The sequence below is a fragment of the Lynx canadensis genome, chromosome E1 (genome assembly GCF_007474595.2).
Source record: "Lynx canadensis isolate LIC74 chromosome E1, mLynCan4.pri.v2, whole genome shotgun sequence".
NCBI lineage: Eukaryota > Metazoa > Chordata > Mammalia > Carnivora > Felidae > Lynx > Lynx canadensis.
In genome coordinates, this window is record NC_044316.2 from 52,589,704 (window position 1) to 52,614,160 (window position 24,457).

The 24,457-nt window shown below is 47.7% G+C and overlaps 1 protein-coding gene and 1 non-coding gene across 3 annotated transcripts in view; one reads left to right on the forward strand and one right to left on the reverse strand.

Moving 5' to 3' along the window:
- Positions 1-24,457, reverse strand: part of SLC39A11 (solute carrier family 39 member 11) — a 342,512-nt gene that overhangs the window by 156,051 nt on the left and 162,004 nt on the right. The window lies entirely within an intron of this gene.
- Positions 9,252-9,359, forward strand: LOC115501883. The gene has a single exon (XR_003964938.1). It is a non-coding gene; the product is annotated as a U6 spliceosomal RNA (small nuclear RNA).

Below are 24,457 nucleotides of genomic sequence, written 5' to 3' on the forward strand. Positions count from 1 at the left end.
AGCTTTACCTGGAGGCAAGGGAGAATTTCTGCCCACGGCAGGTTCAGCGGGGAGAATTTACGGGGCACGGGCCTCAGGGAAGGGCAATAGAAGCCAAGTCAGTCACCAGAAGAAAACTGAGGGGCTCGTGGAATTAACCCAGGAAGGCCACAGAACCCAGCCTGGAACCCCAACAGAGCCAAGGGAGACCAGGACTCCTGCTCCACCAAAATGCCACCACACACCCATGTGGCAGCACCTCTGTCCTCAAGGCTGGACGCCAAATGCCCCAGCTCAGGTCACTGGCACTGAGTCCTGGCCGCTTCTGCTGGGATAACTTTGCTACCAGGTCCGCCCCACTGGCCAAGCCACGGTCAGCTCTAGCTGCAAGAGAGGCCGGAAGTCCAACTTCTACCCTGGGAGACAGGCTCCATCTTCCACCGGGACTCCAAGGTGGGGGGAAAGGAAATACCAAGCACAGTCGAGAAGTTTGGAAGATAAGCCCTTACAGGGGGAGAAGGAGGGAGAGGGGGAAGGAAGGACTAGGGAAGACTAACTACCATAGGGAAGCTCTATTCATGTCCTTGGACATCCATGGCTTTGATATACTTGTCTATATTAAATTTGCACCAGGTCGGGGCATCTGGGTGGCTCAGTCAGTTAAGCGTCCGACTTCAGCTCAGGTCATGGTCTCACGGTTCGTGGGTTCAGGCCCCGTGTCGGGCTCTGTGCTGATAGCTCAGAGCCTGAAGCCTGCTTCTGATTCTGTGTCTCCCTCTCTCTCTCTGCCCCTCCCACAGTCATGCTCTGTTTCTCCCTGACTCTCGAAAATAAATAAACATTAAAAAATTTTTTTACACAATTGCACCTGGTTTCCTGCTGTCCTTAGAAAGCCACAATTAAATGAATGAACCCATGGCATAGAAATCTCAGGTCAACTCTATCCCTAGTCTTCTGTACACAACCCTGTGCAAGTCCCAACCTCTGAAGGTCTCAGCCTCTTCCAACTGCAAATGAGCTGAACTAGGTAGACCTCGGGGCCCCTTCCAGCGCGAATTCTATGCTCTGCCGCCGCTGGCCTACATGGTCGCTCATCCCAGACAAGTAGGAGAGAGAGGCTATTTCCAATGTCAGTGTTCATCCAACTCTGTTCTAGACTAAGAAATGCCCCAAGATGAGCTTCAGAGACGGCACATTCACTGTTCAGAAAGTAAGAACGTCCACTGAATGAGGAGCAAATTTGTTTGCCCAGAGGAATCGGCATCTCTTTCTGCCCTAAGACGAAAAGCATTATGTTCCCTTTAAATGTATTATGATATTTTCTGACAATACAAACATTCCCAGACATTACAGGAAATAGAGAAAATACTGATAAGGGCACAGGGAAACTAAAAATCATTCACCACCCAGAGGGGACCACCTTCAACAAATCCTGACAGTCTTTTTTTTATATTTATGCTGTATCTGTATAGATGAATACACACACACACACACACACACACACACACACACACACACGTTTTTAGGTGGATCATACAGTTCTGAAACATGACTTCACGTAGTGGTAAGGTGTGAACATACTCCATATCATAATATAATAATCCCCCCGAGTCAATGGTTCTCAGCCAAATCTCCATCACCTACTGGAGGTCAAGAAGGAACAAGGCAGAGTTTCCAGTAGTCAAACAGAGAACTAACAATATATACTCAAGATTTTTTTTCTTGTCAGAAGAAAAGATGTGTTAATTGTCCAAACCATTTCAAAGTCTGGGTCAACCAGTTACCTTCCAGGCCTCTAGTGAGCTTTGGTTGTTTAGAGTACTAAAAGTCATCTGGACAGGAATTATAAACGGGCACTTTACAATTGGCTAAATGTTGGTTGAACTTGGAAGGGTCAATATTTACTGTTCTGGGATTTCTGTGATATAAATGTTACCTTCAGGGTGGTTTCTGAGCCCTTTGTTTTTCAGGTTCAATTTAAATGGTGTAGTAGAAAGAACATGTATATGGTATGTGTGTGTGGCGGGGGAGGGGGGGTCTTCTACAGCCTAAATTCCGTAATATTTAACCGCTTTCCAGTGCATCTTTGGTCTGTGCACAGGGCCACCACCTCTGATGCCTGAGCAGCGCAAAGGGCTGAGTCCACATGCTCACAATGGCACAGCGCTTAGCACAGAGGAGGTCCTTAAATATTTGTGGAATGAGTAATGGAAGCCAAGCACACTCTTCCCCCAGAAAAGTGTGCGCACACATCTACAACACAGAACATTTTGCACATGTTTTCAGAGAGTCTATGGTTTTATTAAAGGTTAAGACCCTCATTCCGAAACATCCTACTGATTGACCAACCAACATTTATTTATGCAAATGCCTTCCATATGGACATCCATCGCAAGGGTCAGCAAATGTTCAGGTAAAGGTCCAGATAATAAATATTTTAGACTTTGTGGGTCATTCCAGCTTCCTGGAAAACTACTCAACTCTGCCTTTGTAGCGCAAAGGGGAGCCACAGACAGCAGGCAAATGAGTTGGTTTGTCTGCATTCCAATAAAACTCTTTTTTACAAAAACAGGCCAGATCTTGCCAGCAGACTGTACTTTGCTGGCCCCAGATCCAGGCTACTAAAAGCAGGGTTTTTAACGGGGCACCTGGGTGACTCTGTTGGTTAAGCGTCTGACTCTTGGTTTCAGTTCAGGTCATGATCTCACGGCTTCATGGGTTCGAGCCCCACATCGGGCTCTGCTGGCAGCACAGAGCCTGCTTGGGATTCTCCCTCTCTCTCTCTAGCTGCCCTTCCCACACTCATGCTATCTCTGTCTCTCTCAAAATAAATAAATAAACTTAATTTTTTTTTTTTTTTAAAAGTAGGGTTTTTAGGATTTCTTTAAGATTCAATTCTCTTAGTCATCAGTAGCCCTCATGTGAATTATTCCTAAGCCTTTATGTTCCCCAAAGAAGTTTATGGCCTGGGTCCACCCAGCGGCTGGTGTGGATAATTCAGCCATGTGTGAATCATAATGGAGGTCACTGGTCAGCTTGACTAACTCGAAAGAAGAGTCCAGAGAGTGAGTACCATGACAGAATGCTGCGTCCTATGGACACCTTGTGGTGTCCACGCAAAGGTTTGCCTTGACATTTGCAAGCGTTGTCTGTCCTTTCCCCCAACACTCCGTGCTTTGCATGGCCCATCCGGACCTGCCTGGGCTTGATAAACCAATGGATGAACCTGAGTTCAGTGTACGTGGATCTCCAAGAAACAATATGCAGTGGGTGGTAGACTAATCTCACTGTGGACTTTTTTTTTTAGCATGCTACCTATTAGAGCTGCCTACTAACAGAAGACATTACTTCGACCTCTTCCTCAACAGGGGACAAAAAAAAGCAAAAAGAGGAGGGACAGTAGATGACAACCTGAAAAAAGGACACTCTAACCCCCAAAAGGCTTATGTAAACACCGACCCCGCTGTGAAAGGCGACGGCCCAAGATAACCTCAGGACCCTGCCTCATGACCTCCTCTCTCTCCCTGATTCAGGTTCAATGATCACCAATTGAAATGCCTATTCTGCACCATGCAAGACCCCACAGGCATGGTCACCTGGAAAACTTTTTATCTTCTTTAATTCTAGAAGCAACCCTGGGAGGTAAGTTCTTGCAAATCCTATGTTACAGGTAAGGAAGAGGTTAGCTCAGTGGCCTACCCTAACATCCTTTCAACCAGCCGCCCAGCCATTATTCCCAGCTCTGCCTCCTTCATGGAACTAACTGGTTGGTCTACCCCCGGTTTGGTGGGGTATGAAATTCTGCTGCCCCTACTTCTGTTTCCATGAGGAGGGACTTTGCCCTAAATACTCCTGGTCTTTTGTGCCCCCCTTAATACCTCCCCATGGGGACAGAGTGAGTTTCTTGAGAGATGAATTTGGGGTTAGCCTCCCCCCTTGCCCTGAGTGCCAGGGTGCCCACAGGCAGCCTGACTTCCAGTCTAGGCCTCCATGCTGCAAGGTTCACGGGATTCCCCAGCGTGTCTGTGAGTTGGTGAGTAAATTGGCCTAATTCCACAGTCCACCATCACGAATCCCACTCTGATGCACATCACAGCCATTGCCTCTAACCCAATCTTTTGGTATTGAGCGTGGAATTTTTATTTCCCTTTGCCTCCTTCGCCTCTTAAAGTTGATTCAGAGCTCGGACAGGGAAGACGGAGGTGTTCAGCAGAAGGCCTCTCCAACCCCAGCCCCCGACCCTAAGCCTGGTCTAGTCTGCAGAGCACAGTGGTCAGTTCGGGGGTGAACGTATGATCTGAGCCAGTCAGATCTGAGCCAGTGGCCTACGGATATTGCCCCGTGGACACCGCCCCCGTGGGCTGAAGCCCAGCCACGCGGGGCAGGAACAAGGAAATGCGCCGGGTGCAGAGGCTGTCTTGATGGTACTGCCCTCGCTGTTCAGAGCCCGAGGCCTGTTCCTGAAGCTGCCCTTGATTCCGCGAGCTTTCAGTACCTCTCCCCACGAGTGAGCAAATAAAAGTTGATTCGGCTTCAGCTGGATGAGTTGATTCCTGTCGCCAGCAATCAGAAGAGGTCTGACTGAAATAACAAAACCTCGGCTACAGAGTGATCCCGCTAGGGTAACACTGCCAGTTCACAGCAGGACCGAGAGTCAAGCCCCCGGCTCCTGACTGCTAGTTTGGGGCTGATCCCCGCCCCCCCCCCCACCCGGCATCGCACCACCACAAGCTTTCCCTGCCAGGGGAGCCTCCACCTCCACCAAAACCCAAAGACCCCCGACCCGTTAATTCTCTAAAGCACCAGGGGCACGAACACCTCCTTCTACCATGCAGACGCCTGAGGACGCATCTGACCACCATGCACTGCGGCCATGGATCCTCTGTGCTCACTCCCAAGTGGGGACAGCAGGAGGTTTTAGGGAGGATACACCTGCTCTAGGAGCTTTGTTGCCGTGGAAGTCTCCTGAAAGGACTGGACTGGTGCTTCTGAAAAGAGGCCTTGATCAGAATTATCTGAAAAGCTTTAAAAATCCAGATTCCCAGTCTTGGCAGCAGACCTAGTGGGTCCGCATGTCCCAAGGGAGGAGCCTGCCCACGGGCATCTCTGTGGGCTCTGAGGTGGGGCTGCTGCTGCCGGCCCATGGGCCGGCCAGCATATGAGAACCGCTGGATCACATGACATCAGTGTCTTTCCCGGCAACGGGCTCTGAGAATGCCCCACTTCATCAGCCCGTGCTGCCAGGCTGGTCCCTTCCAAAATCACCCACGTCCGAGCACGCGTGACAGTCTCCGCTCTTCGGGCACCTTGTATTTTCCTAGCCTTGCTGAACCCTGGTGTCTGTAAGAACCCCGTAATTGCGAAGTAACTGGCCCACTTCGGGTGACTGTTGGCTCTGTACACGTCACCCTGGGCTGCAAACAGAACAGACATTCGAAGGCCAAGAGGACTTGAACTTGGCCTGCAGGCTCAGACTCGGGTCCGCCTTCCCACCCAGTGCTCGCTGCCCATGCAAATCCCCAGTTCCCTGCACGGTCTCCTGGCCATGAGTTCTGGCCTCATTAACCACTCAGCCCATAGAAGCAGCCAGTCTCCTCAATCCAGCTGGTCCTGGTCCTTGGCCACCCTCGTGTCACCCCATTCCGAAAGCCTATCCAGAGACGAGCAGGTTCGGGAAGGGAGGAGCCTGAAGGAAGCTAGGAGGAGGGCAGGGTGTACAGATAGGCACAGGTGTCCTCCTGTGCCTTCCTCTCCTTTGCCACAAGGAAGGCCTCCCGCACCGAGACTGAAGCCTCCAGACACTGATCAGATTCCACGAAAGCAACATGAAGAACAACAAGGGCTTATGTGGAGGTGGGACAAGTGGACAACTTGCACCTCAGCAGAAGCGCTTGCCAGGAAGACGTTCCAGCGGATCAAGGGTGGGAGCAAATGGAACTGCGTTCCACAAGGGTCAGCAAAGAAAGTCCCTTTTCTGGGGGACAGGACGTGGTTGGGACCAAGTCTATTCTAAGACAGAACCTGCGATGGGCAGAAGCATCTGTATGCTGATAGGTAGAGATGAATCTGTTGTCAGTGCGGCCCTAAGGTGAAGCCAATGTCAAGGACACTCATGGGTTGGGTGGGCTCATTTCCAATCAGCCTCGGCTTCTAAGCAAAGAGCAATGAACACATCGAGATGCAAATACTTACACATTATGTAAATGCAGCTAAATGTTTGTCTCCAAAAGTTTGTTGTCTTAATTAGCTAACTATTTCCCTGGCAATATTATCCTGCCATTAATCTGTTCAAGAAACACTTAGGAGAGTGCAAAGGTAAACTTCAGCACAGCTACCCACTGTGTTAAGAAGAACCCAGCTCTACAAGAATGAGTCCCAACTAACAAAGAAAATCCACACTTCCAGACTCATGGGTCCTCTCCACAAAGAACACATCGTACAAAGAACACAAAGTCACATCGTATTTGGGTAAACTTCTGCCAAGGTCAGACTTGCGGGTGGGGGGGTGGACTGTGAACAGAAAAATCTGCTGGTGCCACCAGATGGGCACGTGGCCAACAAGCCCAGCAGCTCTTGTACCAATCTGCTACTTTTTCCGCCACATCCCCATTCACCAGATGGGGAAAAGTGATTCGGACACAGAAGCCACCTGTTTCCCTTGCCAGGATCAATGGGGAAGAAAGCTACAATGGCTGTGAGCCCAGAAGTGTTCCTCTTATTCACCTTTTCAGGATGTGCAGGTGTGTGTGTGTGTGTGTGTGTGTGTGTGTGTGTGTGTGTGTGTGAGAGAGAGAGAGAGAGAGAGAGAGAATGAGAGAGAGAGAGAGAATATGCACATGTGTGCCCACATGCAGATTATCACCAATTTATTTGATTGGAGGTGGTCTGGTAGTTTCTCCCAAACTTCCCCTGGGGGCTGTCAGTCAAAGGTGGATGGATGGTGTGGGCAGGGAGGAGTAAGACAGACACGGCCTAAGAGGCTGGCAGGCCGGCTGAGGGCATCAAAGGCTGGGGTACCTCAGTGGCTCGGTTGGTTAAACACCCAACTCTTGGTTTCAGCTCATGATCTCATGGTTGGTGAGTTCCAGCCCCATCTGCACCGATGGTGGGGAGCCTGCTTGGGATTCTCTCTCTCCCTCTCTCTTTGCCCCTCTATCTCTTTCTCTCTCTCTCAAAATAAATAAACACTAAAAAAAAAAAAAAAAGAAGAAGAAGAAAAAAGGAAGGCTAATGATGTGCCTAGTACACTTAATCCGTTCTTAACTTAAGCCCAAAAGGGCAGAAGGCCATGAAGGGGCAGAAAAAAATGGATCACGATAGGATTTGGTGCAGAGTTTTCAAATACCTTCAGATCCCAATACTCTGTGCTGGCAGAGTTGAGCCCAGTCTTGGCTATAAAGTGAGAGCCTTTTAAGATTCATGGTCATGTCAACATTTTCAACTTTCAGGAAGGGTCACCAGTTGCTACAGGTAATAGAGACTTTCCATCAATACTCGGAGAGGGCTTGGTGCCCTTTAAGATTGTCTATTCTGCTTTGGACTACAAAGTAATTTTGTCCTCTTTTCTTTCTTTCTTTTTCCTTCCTTCCTTCTTTCTTTTTTGAATAGCAGATTTTTCATCTAATGTTGTTTACTTAGACTAACATTAATACCAGTTTGCGCTTCCTAAAAAATGTTACAACCAGAGAGATGGGGACAAAGTAGGTCACTAGCATCCCTAAAGTGTGCTGGGTGGTTGTTTATTATCCAGAGAAACTGTGATAGATAGATAGATAGATAGATAGACAGATGGATGGATAGGCAGATAAACTTTACATGTGCACACATGTGCATAAATACATACATGATCTATGTACAATATCATATACTCAATGCTATTTCATTAGGCCATTAAATTTCCATTTTAAAATTTAATGTTTTTAAAAAATGTATACATATAATTTTTAGAAATTCACCTTGGAAACTGGATCATTGAAATAGCACCCAACAGCTAATTTCCGAGAAGAATGAGCACTATTCCTTACTCCCCAGATTTCCCATCAATGTTAGTAGGAAGGGGAAGGGCCAGGAGGAAAATTGGTCTCTGGAAACAAATGTAGCTCCCAGGAGGGAAACACATTCTCTTTATCTACCATTTTTGGTTAAGATTTAGGGGCTACCCTAAATCTTCAGAGGGCGTCTGTCTCTGTGTAAGGACACCAGGCAGGCACTATGCCGAGAAGCCCAGATGCCGTGGAGGACGCCCCGCGTGGACCCCAGTGTGGGAAGCTTAGTTCTTGAGCCCTCTGCTTGTGTCAGACAGGAGAAGACTGACAGAGAGAGCTATCTGTTCTGACCTGAGGTCGCTTGAAGCTAAAGCACAAAGCGAAAAAAAACCAAACCAAAACAAAACCTGGTTCTGAGACAGCAGGAATAAAAACCATCAGAAGTCACGTGGAGTGGGGCTTACCAGTACGGTCAGTGTGGGGACGAGTGAGGCGGTCCTCATGTTCAAGGGCAGACCCTGCTTGGTGAAACGAATAGGATTTAATGGGGCAGAGCAGAAATGTTTGCCAGGCTGGGAAGAGACCTTCTCATGTGACCACAGGGGACCATGAGGAATGGCTTGGTTCCTAGTGGGAAAGGAAATGCCATCCAGCGGGGGTTCGGAGAAAGGGAGAGACGTGGCTGCTGAGAGCTCCATACTCCTTTCAGCTTCCGCGAAAGCAGAAAATAAATGCCTTGCCGAAAACAAAGGCTTCAGAAGGACATTCTCTCTAGGCGATGTCTGGATTACGGCGGACCACGAATGTGAAAGAGGACCAATGTGGTGGCACCTGGGTGGCTCGGTCGGTTAAATGCCCGACTCTTGATTTCAGCTCAGGTCATGATCTCACGGTTTATGAGTTCAAGACCCACACTAGGCTCTGTGCTGGCAGCATGGTGCCTGCTTGGGATTCTGTCTCCCTCTCTCTTTGCCCCTCAGGCCCCGAGAAAAAAAAAAGAGGACCACCATGAAACAGGGCTGGAAAATGTAATGTCAATTATGTCAAATGACACGGGAGCTCTCACCACAAAGAGAGGTGCAGGACTGAAGCCGTGTGCGTGTGTGTGTGTGTGTGTGTGTGTGTGTGTGTGTGTGTGTGAGACTCTCACAGGCTGGGAACCACTGGATGGTACAAGAACCTAACTGAGGCCAGGCCAAGCAGAGTCTTCTGCAGTGGTTCTCAAACTTGAACTTGCAAAAACACATACGTACGTACATACGTATGCAAGCAAACAAATCAACCAACCTGCTCGTTTCAGTAGCACATATACTAAAATTGAAGAGAAGCCAAGAAGGTAAGCCTGGCCCGTGTCCAAAGATGACACCCAAATGGGTGAAAGCATTCTGTATTTTTGAAGATGGCATTACTAATCAGTGGGCATAATATCTGTTAAGCAAGATGAATAAGCCGTTGGAGATCTCCCATATAACATCGTACCAAAGTCAACGATAACGTGTGTGTGTACCCTTCAAAATTTGTTAAGAAGGTAGGTCTCAGGTTATAATAAAACAACATTTTAAAAAGAAGGATCACCTAAATAACTTCCACAAAAATCATACTAAGTTTTTTTCGGGGCGCCTGGGTGGCTCAGTCAGTGAAGCATCCGACTTCAGCCTCGGTCATGATCTCATAGTTCCTGAGTTCAAGCCCTATGACAGGCTCTGTGCTGACAGCTCAGAGCCTGGAGCCTGCTTCGGAGTCTGTGAATCCCTCTCTCTCTGCCCCTCCCCTGGCTCGCACTCTGTCTCTCTCTCAAAAAATAAATAAACATTAATTAAAAAAAAAAAGTTTTTTTCTTCAGTGCAGTTGCTTGGAACTTCTGGGAGAACTGGGCAGGGCTCCGGAGTTTGAAGGTGTGACAGGCACCCGAGGGAACATAGTTTAGAGGAGAAAGAGGGATCCAGAAAAACACAAAAGAAGCCCATTGAGAATGGACTCCCTGGCTGTTATGTCCAGCCCAGATTCCCTGACAAGTGTTTACTAGGAATCCTACTTAGGACTCTTAGCAGTTTTGTTCACCTTGCACCAAACGGGATAGACTTATCCCCTTAGGGGGTGTATCCCCTCCTCTCGTAATTTCTATTAGAAAGACAGATTCCACAATCTTCCTCATTCGCCAAACCAGGAACGTGGGAACAAGCGCCTGGGCGGAAAGCCCACGGAACCCATTCTGAGAAACCCTGTTCCAGGAGGACCCAACCAAAGGAAACCCATGGAGAGACACCACGTGAGGGTCCAAGGGAAGTGGCAAGGAGGTGTGCTTGCCCACGGGACAGCCTGTGATGCCTTCGCGTGTAAGGTTCCAGTCGGAAGCACGGGAGCAGGAACAGAATATCCGACCGAGACAGAGCTGCCGGGCACATCTCAAAACCGTAAACCACCTCCTCACCAAAATCTGTCCCACTCGATGCCAGTAGAACCCCGAGCCTGCGGAGAAGTCAGGTCTGGGCTCAGCAAACAGGACCTGGCGCGCCACAGGGTGGGCTATACAGGGAGCAGTGTGCCTGCTGCCATGGTAACCGCTGATCCGCCAGGAATGGGGAAGGAGGTGCTCTGCTAATTGAAACCCGGGCGACACTTTAGCATAAGCCCCAAGGAAGTTAATGCTCATCCTAGATTTTCTCCTATCTCTTTCTCCTCTGTCCGTTCATGTCACCAAGTGGCTTTAAAGTTTCCCCTTCCCCCTAAAAAGAAAATCATGCACCAAGATAAGACTTCTGATAAACCACTGAGCAGAATCTCCTTTCCCCCTCAAGCACCACTCTCAAGCAGAGCCTAAGATCGCGTTACTCCTTCCTGTTAGTAGCCTATCCGTCTCAAAGGAAACGGATTGCCAAAAAGATTCTCAGGAATGCGCTGGCCTCACCATCAACCACCTCCCTGGGCACCCAGGGCACCAGGGTGAAAGGGTTAACAGGAGAGTTTTCCAACCCCCCCCCCCCCCCCCCACCTACTGCAATGCTGAGTTGTCTCCCTCCTGGTCCTGAGTATGGTGGGTGCATACGGAAAACACCTGGAGCTGCAAGGTGAACTGGGAAAGCAAGCACGCCCACAACCCCAAAATAGTTACAGATGTACTCCCCACTCATAAAAGGAGTCCCCACTCAAAACCTCCCTCCCTGCCGAACAGCCTAACAGAAGTCCTGACCTGCCACTTACATCAGTCCTGTCGAATTTGAACGCGGATCCGCATTTTCATTTCATTGTCAACATTACGGAAATGTCAAGTCACAAGTCTTAAAAAAGATACGCATCGTGAAGCTCCGGGAAGTGACACGTATGTAAGGGGCGCTGCCTGCTGCCTGGCAGAGCCTGGGACACCTCGGACCTCGTGAACAACTCAAGACAGGACACGGTACAACGGCTGTGCAAATTTACATTTCTCCTAGAGACAGGTCTGTTTCCAGCAAGATTTAAACATTAAGATACAACCAAAATCTCCCTCCACAATGCCTAGAAATGACGGATGCGATAAACAAAAGGGTTTTAAATGCACATCTGAGCTTGCAACAAAGAAAAGGGATCACTGATGACAAGGAAGCTATAAACCAGAGCCTAAATACCAAAACCAGTTCAGGTTCAGATGTTGCCTAGGGATTACCGAGGCCCCATTAACGGGTTCTGAGTGTTACTGTCCTCATGCAGCAAAGAGGAGGCCTTGTGCCACACGAGGCAGGTGGTGACAGTCTATAAATGCAAGGCTCACGAAATTCTGTCCCTATGTGGAAGGGGGCAGGAAAGTAGGACAAAAAGATCCGTCCAGCTGCACAGAGAGACAAAAGAATGATTACATGTTTCTGCCTGGTTCCTGGAGGAAAAACTGTTTGAAGAACAAGAACCATGGGCTTTCACCTTAATCGTTCAGGGTTCTGAGTCTCTAGTGTCTGCTGGGCTGGGAAAACCCCGACTTGGACGTCACTGTAAAAATCAGTTCTAGGCTAACATCACTATAAAAGGGTCTTACAGAAGCAAATGCAAAACCATGTTGAAGGTCCTCCCATGATCCAGGGCCTTGGGAATCCTTCGAGCAAAAGCACACCCCACTAGAGAAGTACTGGTCTAAAAAGTTACAAAGCCAGGGCGCTGGTGGCTCAGTCGGTTCAGCGTCCGACTTCGGCTCAGGTCATGATCTGACTTCGTGGGTTCGAGCCCCGTGTCGGGCTCTGTGCTGACAGCTCAGAGCCTGGAGCCTGCTTTGGATTCTGTGTCTCCCTCTCTCTCTGCCCTTCTCCTCACTCACACTCTCTCTCTCTCAAAAATAAATAAAATATTAAAATTAAAAAGTTACAAAGCCTACGAGAAAACAACACACCGACAAATGGAGTCCATGATGCACCAAGGAGAAACATGGCTTTAAAATATAAAATATGCCTAACCTGGCATTAAAGACACGAAACACATAAAAGAAGAAATCAAACCTGTAAGAAAAGAACGAGCTGTAACAAAGGGAAGCAGACACAGTAAAAAAAAAAGCCAGAGACAATTCAAAAATAAAAACTAGTCATTGCAATTAAAAACTCAACAGTCTGGGACGCCTGGGTGACTCAGTCAGTTAAGCATCTGACTTCAGCTCAGGTCATGATCTGACACTCCCATGAGTTCGACCCCCGCATCGGCCTCTGTGCTGACAGCTCTGAGCCTGGAGCCTGCTTCAGATTCTGTGTCTCCCTCTCTCTGGCCCTCCCCCATTCACGCTCTTTCTCAGTCTCAAAAATAAATAAACATTAAAAAAAATAAAAAATAAAAAAACTTAACAGTCAACTTAAAATGTGGGTGACAATCAGCTCAGTGTCTAATCCATGAACCAGAGAAGAGCCCACAGAGAGATAAAGGGATAGAGAACATCAAGGAAAGTGTAACACGTGGGGCAGATATATAAGAGCATAGAATAAACATCTATTAAGTGCTGCAGAAGACAATGAAGAATGAGGAAGAGGTAAATTTGAAGAGATAATTGCTAAGAAGAGATAATTGCTAAAAACTTCCCAGAAATTAATAATAATAATAATAATAATAATAATAATGAGTATTCAGCTTAAATAAGATAAAAATAGAGAGGGAGGCAAACCATGAGGGACTCTCTTTTTTTTTTTATACAAATGTTTATTTATTTTTAAGAGAGAGAGAGAGGGAGAGACAGAGTGCTAGTGGGCAAGGGGCAGAGAGAGAGGGAGACACAGAATGGGAAGCAGGCTCCAGGCTCCGAGCTGTCAGCACAGAGCCTGACGTGGGTCTCGAACTCACGAACCGCGAGATCACGACCTGAGCCAAAGTCAGACGTTCAACCGACTGAGCCACCCAGGCACCAAAAGAGACTCTTAAATACAGAGAACAAACCGAGGGTTGCTGGTGGGGTGTTGGGTGGGGGGATGGGCTAAATGAGGGATGGGCACTAAGGAGGGCACTTGTTGGGATGAGCACTGGGTGTTACATGTAGGGGATGAATCTCTAAATTCTACTCCTGAAACCATCATCACACTGGATGTTCACTAGCTCGGATTTAAATAAAATTTAAAAGAAATAAAAATAAAGAAAAGAAAACAGAAAAAGAAAATTAAAAATAAAAGCAACAGCAAAAATAAATAAATAAATGCGTAACTAAATAAAGAGGTAAGTCTTTGAGTGATAAGAAAAGAAGAGCTCTCCAAGTCTTACGCAGAACAGCACACACACACACACACGTACACCTACAACGCCCCACCATGCTGAAACCGAGAAACACCAAGACAAATGAAAACGATACCAGAGGGAAAGACAGAAAACAGAGGAGGCCGCTGCTGGATATGTCTTTGTGACGCTTACAGAGACCGCGACATGTAACAAAACTCTCGCGGTCGAAGTGCAGTAATACTTCGGAATGACGCTGTCAACGTGCCAGAGGAAATAAAACTTTCTGTCAACCGAGGCATTTAGATGCAACTCAGTTTTTCCTTCAAGAGTCAGAGCAAAATAGAGGTATTTTTAGATGAGAGAAGAGATGTTTATCCTTCTGGATCCTGAGTAAGGAAATAATAAAAGAAGAAAGAAAAGGGAAAGGGGTGTGAAGCGTGGAACGATGGCGAACAAAGAAATGGGCAGAATTGCTGGAAAATACACACAACTGCTGATCATATAAAGCAATAACAAGAATTGATAAGCAGGATGTCATTACAATTTAAAAGTTGGGCAGGGGGAGGGCTCCTGGGTGGCGCAGTCGGTTAAGCACCCGACTCTTGATTTTGGCTCGGGTCACGATCCCAGTGTCATGAGATCAAGCCCCACGTCAGGCTCTTCACTGACAGCAAAGAGCTGCTTGGGATTCTCTCTCTCCTTCTCTCTCTCTGCCTCTCCCCCCTTTCTAAAATGACAATAATAATAATATTTTTAAGGTCTATTTTAAAGGTCTATTTTCTATTTTTTTTTTTTTAATTTTTTTTTTCAACGTTTATTTATTTTTGGGACAGAGAGAGACAGAGCATGAACAGGAGAGGGGCAGAGAGAGAGAGGGAGACACAGAATTGGAAACAGGCTCCAGGCTCTGAGCCATCAGCCCAGAGCCTGACGCGGGGCTCGAACCCACGGACCGTGAGATCGTGACCTGGCTGAAGTCGGACGCTTAACCGACTGCGCCACCCAGGCGCCCCTATTTTCTATTTTTTAATAGAAGTTTTCAGAAGAAAAATATAGACCCCCCAATCTAGGTTTATTCTGATTCCTTCTATCTCCATTCGTGCTCTTATATAATAAAAATAATCAATGTCTGGTAAATGTCAAGAAATTATTAAACATGTGTTGGCTGAATAAATGAGATAATGGCTCCAAAGCATTACAAGATCCTGAATCATTAGAGGATCCTAAATTAAGGACTCACTTATGCTTATTAAACTGTTATCAAAATGCTTATTCAAAGCTTTTTAATCATTGTTTGAAATCAGAAGATTTATGTTAAAGCTACAGTTATCAAGGAAGTGTGGCTTATAAACGACAAACTTATACAGAACAGAATTATAGCTAATATAGGGGCACCTGGGTGGGGCACCTGGCTGGCTCAGTCGGTTAAGCATCCGACTTCGGCTCAGGTCATGATATCATGGTCCGTGAGTTCGAGCCCCGCGTCGAGCTCTGTGCTGACAGCTCAGAGCGAGGAGCCTGCTTCCGATTCTGTGTCTCCCTCTCTCTCTGACCCTCCCCGTTCATGCTCTGTCTCCCTCTGTCTCAAAAATAAATAAACGTTAAAAAAATTAAAAATATATATATAATAGGGGCACCTGGGTGGCTCAGTTGGTTGACAATCTGACCCTCGATTTCAGCTCAGGTCTTAAAGCAGTGAGATTGAGCCCCAAACTGGGCTCTCTTTCTCTCTCTCTAAAATTAAAAAAATAAATAAATAAATAAAACCAAACATACTTTTACCAGATGATCCAGTAATCATGCCCCTTAGTATTCACCCAAAGGAGTTGAAAACTTACATCCTCACAACATCTTGCACATGGATGTTTATAGCAGCTTTCTTCATAACTGCCAAAACTTAGGAGCAACCGACATGCCCTGAGCAGGTGAACGGATAAACATCCAGTTGTTAGCACATCCAGACAAGGGAATACTATTCAACACTGAAAAGAAACGAGCTATCAAGCCATGAAAAGACATGAATGAGCCTCAAATGCCTATTACTTAGTGAAAGAAGGCAATAATGAAAAGGCTGTACGTGAACACAGACTGTATGTGTTCGACCGTATGGCATTCTGGAAAAATCAAACTATGGAGACAGTCAAGAGAGGAGTGGTTGTCAGGGGAGAGGGGGGATAGGAGGAGCACAGAGGATTTTTAGGGCAGTGAAAATACTCTGCATGATACTGTAATGGTAGATACATGGCATTATATGTTTGTTTAAAACCAAAGAATGTACAAGACCAAGAGTGAACCCTAATGTAAACTGTGGACTCTGGGTGCTAATGATACGTCCACAAAGGTTCTTTAGAAGTCACAAACGTACCTCTCTGGTCCGGGGGTGTTGACCATGGCGGAGGCTTTGCATGAGAGAGGGCGGGGAGTATACGAGGGATCTCTGAACCTTCAGCCCAATTTTGCTGTGAACCTAAAATTGCTCTGAAAAAATAAAATCTACGCTTAAAAAAAATAAAACAGTAACAATACTAGTAACTAACTTGGAGGTATCAGAAAAAAAAAAAGGTAGAACTAAAATGTTAGAAAACTAATATGGACGATGCCGGGGTAAAGCAAGTTACAAGCATCCAGGGCCCTGAAAGGTTGCTAGGGAGGAGGGGAGAGAGATACTCATTAATTTCGAACATCATTAAGTCTACTATCCCTGTTAAAACGTCAAAGGTAGCCACAAACACGAAAGTGAATTTAAAATGTTCAAACAAATAAAGCGTGGGGGAAAAAAAGGAGAAAGTCGTGTAGAAAGGTCAATACACCCAATGAAGTCCAAAAGAGGGGAGAAAATAGGTGGTAAATAGAAAGAACAACACAAAAGAGGGAGAAGCGCTATCCATCTTGGGTAACGCCATACCACCATCCCCAGCATGTCTCCAAGGTGCACAGCCTCTGGTGTGTAGTGTGATGTGCACACACACACACACACACACACACACACATTAGAAGCAAAATGGGAGTACTGAGAGACTATTGAAGGGGATCCCAAATGCACCGTTTGGGCATAAGGATTATTTTTAGCTTAAGGCAACTGAGCAACAGCAGGTTCAGGAAGAACTCTCTGCCTTCTCCCCTTCTGCCTAAGGGCAGGATATAAATCGCCATTCCTAATGGTGCCTGCCCCTCCCTGTACCAGAAAGAGAACACACCAGAGATGATTGGTTTGCATCACAAACCTTACCAAATAATCCTTACCCACCATTAGTTTCCCCCATATATTTTTCCCCCACAATGTGTGGCCCCAGAAGCTCAGATTTTTTTTTCTTTGTCTAGTAATTTGCCTAGTAATTTGACCCCATGTCAAAATGGTATATAAGTTCTCAATCCTAAACACTGCTTTGGGTTTTCAGGTCTTTTCTGTGGAGCCCTCATGCACATAAAATTAACAATAAAATTTTATTGTGTTTCTCCTGTTAGTCTGTCTTTTGTCAGTTTAATTCACAGGTCCCAGGCACTGGACATAAGACAGTAGAGGTAAAGTGTTTTTTGGTTTTTTTTCCCCCCTCCTCTACACTATCAAATTATCAAAGAATAATAATTCCAGAGGATGAACGGTTGGGAGGGAGGGGAAGAAAGACAACTCGACCCTGGATGATGTTGGTGTAACCTTAATATTCACACCAGAGAAACAAAACATAAATAAAAATTTTAAGCCACACTCACTTATGAACATAGATGCAGGGGTGCCTGGGTGGCTCCAGTTGGTTGAGCGTCCAACTTCGGCTCAGGTCATGATCTACAGCTTATGGGTTCGAGCCCCACATCAGGCTCTGTACTGACAGCTCAGAGGCTGGAGCCTGTTTCGGATTCTGTGTCTTCCTCTCTCTCTGCCCCAACCTCGCTCGCACTATGTCTGTTTCTCTCTCTCTCAAAAATAAATAAATATTTAAAAAAAGAACATAGATGCAAAATGACTGTGGATAAAAAGAGACTATCTTTAGTATCTATCAAAAGATATCTATCAAAACTCTACCTACGAAACATCATATTAATGGTAAAAAAAAAAATTGAAAAGTTCTCTTCAGCGTTCATGAGATAGGCAGAATTCTAAAGATAGCACCCAAAGGTCCCCCTTCCCCACTTGTGTGCACATTTTGCATAATCCCTGGGACTGTGTATACAATGGATTTCACTCCCATGATTACAAAAAATTGACCTTGAAATAGGGAGATCAGCCAGGTAGCCTGGCCTCATCCCATGAGCTCTTTGAAAGAGTTTTCTCCAGCTGGTTCCTGAATAGGACGCCAACAATTTCTCTGGGGCTAGGCTCAGAAATGTGCATCGCGAGTAGGCACCCCCAAAGCAGTGAGCCCCAGCGTCGCCATCCCCAAGTGGTAGCAGTGAAAGGCACAAGAAAATCACCAGACAACGTTTGCTCTGCTGTTTGTCAAAATGTCCATTTGCAAGGATCTGGGAAGCATCAGAATCTTACAGGAGAGAAAGGAAAACCTGTCCTCCACCCTCCTAGGTTCTGCAGCTGGGGCCTGGAGATTAAACAGACAAAGGACAGACTGACAAGAGAAAAACAGAGTTTATTAACGTGGGCAGCACATACATACGTGGGTGAAGCTGGGTGATGAGTAACTCAAAGGGGTGATTAGAATTTGGGGCTTATGGAGCATCTAAACAAAGAGTAACAGATTTGTAGAGAAGTAACAAGACAAAAGCAAGGGGAACTGGGCTTGAAGGATGACAGACTGTGGGAGGGTAAATAAATACACGGAGGAACCGATAGGAGACAAGGGTTGTTTTCACTGGGCACCTCGTGGGCACTTCTCCAGGATGACAAGCATCTCTGGCGATGCACAGAACTTCTGCCCTTCCTGGTACAAGGAGGGTACCTTCCTCACAGGAAATTTTATGTCATGTTTTGTTTTTTATTATTCTTTTTTCAATGTTTATTTATTTTTGAGAGAGACAGAGTGAGCAGGGGAGGGGCAGAGAGAGAGGGAGACAGAATCGGAAGCAGGCTCCAGGCTCTGAGCTGTCAGCACAGAGCCCGACGCGGGGCTCGAACCCACAAACCACGAGATCGTGACCTGAGCCAAAGTCGGGACGCTTAACCGACTGAGCCACCCAGGCGCCCCTATGTCATGTTTTTAGGTAGGAAGGGAGAGGTCAGAGAGTCCTTCCTGCCTCTGCTGTTCCTCAAGCGTCTGCTCCAAATAATCGATATGCCAGTGGCACGTTTTGGGGTGGCATTCTCTGATCTGCCGCATCCTGGGATATTGGAGTGCATGCTAAATATGCAACCCTGGGCTCCCTCCCTGGAGAATCCACTACTGTCAGTGGGTGGCAGGTTCATCTTCTTGAAGTGCGTTTTTAAAAATTGGTTTTCTTAACACGAAAAGAGCATAGAGAAGAAAAGAAAATGGGGGTGTAATCCCACTGCCCAGATAATCCCTGATGGCATTTAAAAGCATGAAAATAACAGAGGTATGTGGTTAGAAATGCAAACAGAAAAGGTTGAAATGAAAACCAGGAGTTTCCCTCCCCCCACCCCCCACCAAGTGTCTCTTTCCAAGGTAACCAGTGATCAAGCTTCTGATGCATTCTTCCAGAAAAAAATATCACATATCACATTAATACCAGGACATTCATCCTGTCCAATAGTTCCTTTTTTTTTTCTAACTCAAAAGGAATTATATTGTTTCCAGCTTTGTAGTTGGCTTTTTTTGTTTAACATAACCTGTAGATTTTTCTACATCTGCATTTAAAACACCTCCCCTGTTTACCTAAATAGGTTGAAAGGAGGGAAGGGATCACATTTTTCAATCGGGACTAAAAGTAATTCTAATGAGGGCGGGGGGGGGGGGGGAGGGGGGGGTGCAGTGAGCAGACCACACTCAGAATTGGGTCCTGGAAGACAGGTGTATTCATGTGAAACTCTCTCTGGTTGTGGTGTCCATCCCTGAAGAGGCCTCAGAAACGCCCTCCATGCCTCCCTAACAGGCAGGACCGCAGAATACCTCGGAACACCCTGCCTTTACACAATATCCGGGTGCATCCTGTCACAGGACAACTGGGCAAATATTCCCATCCAGACTCGGGTTAGCCACCTGCAAGGGTCTCAGGATAATTGCCATGGGGGGGGGGGGTGGCGCAAGGTTAGGCAGAAATGATTCCTGGCTTTACCTCTGAGAATGGTGTGCCCAGAGGCGATTCATTCATCTGCAAAGCATCCCGAGTAGACCCCCAAATCACCACTCACCCACTGTCAATCTTGGCTCCAGGCCCAAGCAAAGGGAGGGGAGAGAATGGTCCCCCATGGCCCCAGATGCTCTCCAGATGCACAGAGAACCCCCTCCCCCTACTCCCGTGGCTGCACTCCCCGGCAGATTTTTGGCTGACCGTTCAGTGGCTCCAAAGAGAACATTGCTGCTGGGCCCAAAGCCCCGATCTGCAGCCCCACCTGTCTTTTAATGGGAAAAGTTTGGCCTGCTAATGAGCCTATGATGTCCATCACCTAATTATCTCTCAAAATCCTCGGCGATCCCCCTTCCCCGGCTGCAGCGATGATGCCTGTCCCTGGGAGATCTGCAGGGGGGAGAGGAAAAGCGATGCCCCAGATCAGTGTTTTCGCTCCTGTCCCAGCGCTGGGGGAGGCCGGTGGTCCCACCCAGCAGACAGAGTCCTAAAGCGAAGGGAGCTAGAAGCCGAGACCCACATCCCACAGGCACCCCCAGAGGGAGAGCCTGGGGTAGGCGTGCTCTACTCTGCTCCCCAGGGACAGTCAAGGGGACCAGGCAGGTACAACTCACCCACTCTGCCAGATTCTCGGACTGTTCTCTTGAACTGTGGGCACAGTGACTGGGAGCCAGGGTGGGGGGTGGGGTGGGCACAGCTCTAGCTAGAAAACGGGCCTGCAGGTTTCAGGATGCAAATGGCAAGCAGAAAGGATAGGCCTGGGCGGGGAGGCAGAGAGGAATGAATAGACACCGCCTGCCTGCCGTCAGCTTCCCACTTCCTAATCCCAGTGTTCCCCAGAGGCCCGGGGCATCTCCCCACCCCTGGATTCTGTGCCCTTAAGATGCACTCTCTCCTCCTCCTCCAGCTAGTATGAAGTGGGTTCCCCTCCCCTTCAACCACAGGCTACTGCCCCGATCAAGACAAAAGCCGCAGTTGTGATAAAGTCTTGGCAGCTGTCCGTGGAACCAGAGAACAGCAGGTCAGAAATAACCACTGAAACGTTTGCCCGGGGAAAGCAAGCCTCTGGGACCGGGGAGCACGGATGATTATTCGCTCCAAAGCAGGGAGACGTGTCCAGAGTCCACTGTGCATTCCCTGCTGGGTGCTGGGCCACTTCTCACTGTCTCCCACCCCAGACCCAAGCAGCTCCCTCTTGCGATGTGGTTGCCTAAGTGCCGGGAAGAGCTCCCCCCTCGGCAAGGCTGGCTACTCAGAGGATGGGACCTGGGCACCTATTTGTCACAGGGATGCTAAGCAAAGCTCAGGCACCAGGGGAAAGGGGAAAAGACTGCTTCCCGGTAAGTCAAGGTCCTATAAATCCCTCCCGTTGTGCCGGTGAAGTGGCTGAGATAGGAGCCGGAAGTTACCAGTCCGGACAGAAAATTGACCAGCTTCACTTTCGCTCCCAAAGAAACCACCAGGGACAAGTCTGAGAGGAAAGAGAGAGTCCAGATGGCAGATGAGCAGAAGCGTTCCTGACGGGTGAGAGGGCACAGTGGCCACCAGGGGCACTGTCTGTATTCTCGAGGGTCCCACCCTGGCCCCTCCCCAGGAGAAAGAACCCAGCCAGGGTCTCCGACCAATTGTGAACAAGGCAAAGAGGACACAGATTGGAGAGCTCAGGACCCCGTCATTTCTAATTGTTGTCCCTGAAAACACAGCCTAATCATCTTATACCCCCAAATAAAGCTGAGAAATGTTATAGTGGCTGCAGATTGAATACACTGGGGGAAAAAAAGGGAACCTCACAACCAAAAAACCCAGGCAGGCAAATATATCTCCAACAGGATCGTAGACAAATACAGAGAGCAAATCAGTGTGGAGAGAGGAAAAGAAGAGACAGGAGCTATTTTGAGACAGAAAAGCTGCTGCAATTAGGCTGCATGCTGAAATAACATTTTGAGGGTGGAGGGAAGTCACAAGGAATGTAATTAAGTGAACTGTATATATGATTTTAAATCCTGTTCACATTAATGCTGTAAATATTCCACTTAATTCATCATTATTGAATTTACCAGCAATGCTGCAGGGTAAGACTTCAGCCCTAAGTTTAATTACACCCAGGCAAAGTGGAGCATTTTTCATGTTCCGGAGAGCTGCCAGATGGAGGAAGATGCAGTTTCATAACAGTCCACCTTTCTGGACACGGCCACCACCCTCCTGAGGGATTCATCGGCGGGCAGAGGGATCCTGGAGCACCCCCCCCCGCCCCGCCCCGGAGGCTCTGTGCCAATGAACTTGCAAAGCAAGATAGAGATCTATGGAAAAGCTATTCAAAACCAGTGATGGCAAATGCCCTACGATCCATCCACCTTTCCTTTGCTCACCTTCCACTAGAGTATGCACGCATGCGTGTGCACACACACACGCGTGTGCACACACACATGCACATCCACACTCACCGCCATGCACGTGTCCATCGTCCTACATTCACACCGCTCTGGATGATTACCCAGTCTGTGCGTGTTCATCTATTAATGATCATCCTGCAGTCAGGGCTTCTTCCCTAACTCCCGTCCTCCCTTCTCCTTAGAGCACTTCCCACGCTTACTGTGTTAGCACCTCGTCCTGTGGGGGTCAAAGTTAAACTTGGACGTTTTCCTCTTTGTTCTCTTGAGACATCATCTCATGCTCTGTCGTGGCCCAAAATGTCCAGGTCACTGGGTGGATATAAAGGCTGGATTATGATGGTCGAGAAGAGAATAAACGAGGAGCAACTGTGGAATGCTCATGGAGGGGAGGGGGCAGGAGCCCTGGGCTTCCTCTCGGGGGCTGACTTCCCCCAGCCTCCAAACCGAAGTCAAGTAGAGAAGGGCTGAGGGAGCACATTACTGAGTTCTACACGTTTGACTGTGTTTGTTAGAATATAGTGCTAATGAGGCCACAATCACAGAAAGCTAGAGGCTACAGAAACCTTTTCAATGTCCCTGCACCCATGAAATAAGCCCCCAGGCCCCGGCCGGGCCCCCAGCACGTTCAGGACCTCGGTGAGGAGGTGAGCTAAGAGAAAACGCATAATGTGAGTTGATGCTGCACCTGGTTTAGGAAAAAAACCTAATTAAGTACCGTCTCACTAAAAGATTGAAAAGCATCCCCGTCTCGATAAGGGAGAACAGCCACTCGCACACTTTCAAAGACCGTTGTATGCATCTGAGAAAGACATTCCAGTCTTGAGTTTTATGGAGGAAAGCTGGGGCGTGTCAGGGTGTGCTTTTGAAGGAAAATGCCAAAAAAGGCTTTGAGATCAATCATCTGTGCCTTTCGCATCGGACCACCTTGCTCTCGCCCTCTCTTCCAGGCCTGCTTCCATTCCCCCTGGGCCCCTCCGAGTGTCGCTTCCTGACCACCTGTCCCGCTGAGTCTTTGAACGGTAACTCACAAGGCAAAAATCTGGGTGGCTTTACAACCGGGCCCATTTCCCTGATTCCTTTGAAGGGCAGCCAATTAGACCCTCAAATACAATGCTTTTCACTCTTGTTAGCGTCACACTGAAATGGGAAAAAAGAGGTCCAGACCTTTCCTTTGTGACAGGCTTGCGACGCCCAAGTGAAATGCATCAATTATTTTTTTTCTCCCCACACTTATCCACGAGAGATAATTGGAATGCAAAAAACTCTGCAGCTGGGCAGGAGGAAAAGACCGCAGGTAATTTTCGATGAGGGGGGTTTTTCTAGCCCCGGGGACTCAGATCCCCTACTGGGAGCCCATCAGATGCACTCAGTGGAGTCAGGATGGATGTGGACAGAGTCCACACTTTATTCCAGCTTCGTGGCAGACTCGTGTTTGCACCCCAAGGGCAAGTGGCTGGACCGTCTTCATCTTGAAAATGGCACAAGGCGATCGATCCCTCCTCTCCAGAACCGGGGCTCCTCTGTGGCAATGAATGACACTCTTGGGGACACTTCCGCTCCATCACACCCACACTGTCGGCTTTTGCCCCTACCGTGGAAGGAGTTCGTGACACTCTCTTCTCTTGTAAGTTTCAGGAAAATGGTAGCCCATTAGTACATTTTCTTGGCATATTTCAGAAAAATACACACCCTCCCCAGCCTACACACTCCCCCCCAAGCTTGAACATGCCAAGCTTGCTCTGACCTCAGGGCCTTGGCTTCTGCTTTTCCGTCTCGATCTGGTATTCTCTTGCTCCAGACATCCCTCTGGCTCGTCCCCTTACTTCCTGCAGGCCCTTACTCACAGGCCATCTCTGTAGTGAGCAATCTCAATATGCACTTTTGACATCAGCACGCCCCGGCACCCCCTTTCCTGCCTTCTTTTTTCTTCAAACAGCACTCATGCAGTCTAGCTCTTACATGTCCTACCTCTTTATCACATATGCTCCCCACGATAAACACAAGCTCAGAGGGCAGGGCGCTTTGTCAATCTGTTTAGGCCGTATCCCCAATACCTGACCCACAGATGCTCAATGAATAATTACTGAATAAATCAAAGAACGAACGAACTTTAAAACCTGTATCGTTGAAACGGGATCAGGTATTCATCATCACTACAGATCATCACTACAGATCGGAGAGCTTCTCCTTGGCACCAGGAGCATTTACAAATGAAGGAAGAACGTTATACATAAAACCTCCCAGGGGGGAAGA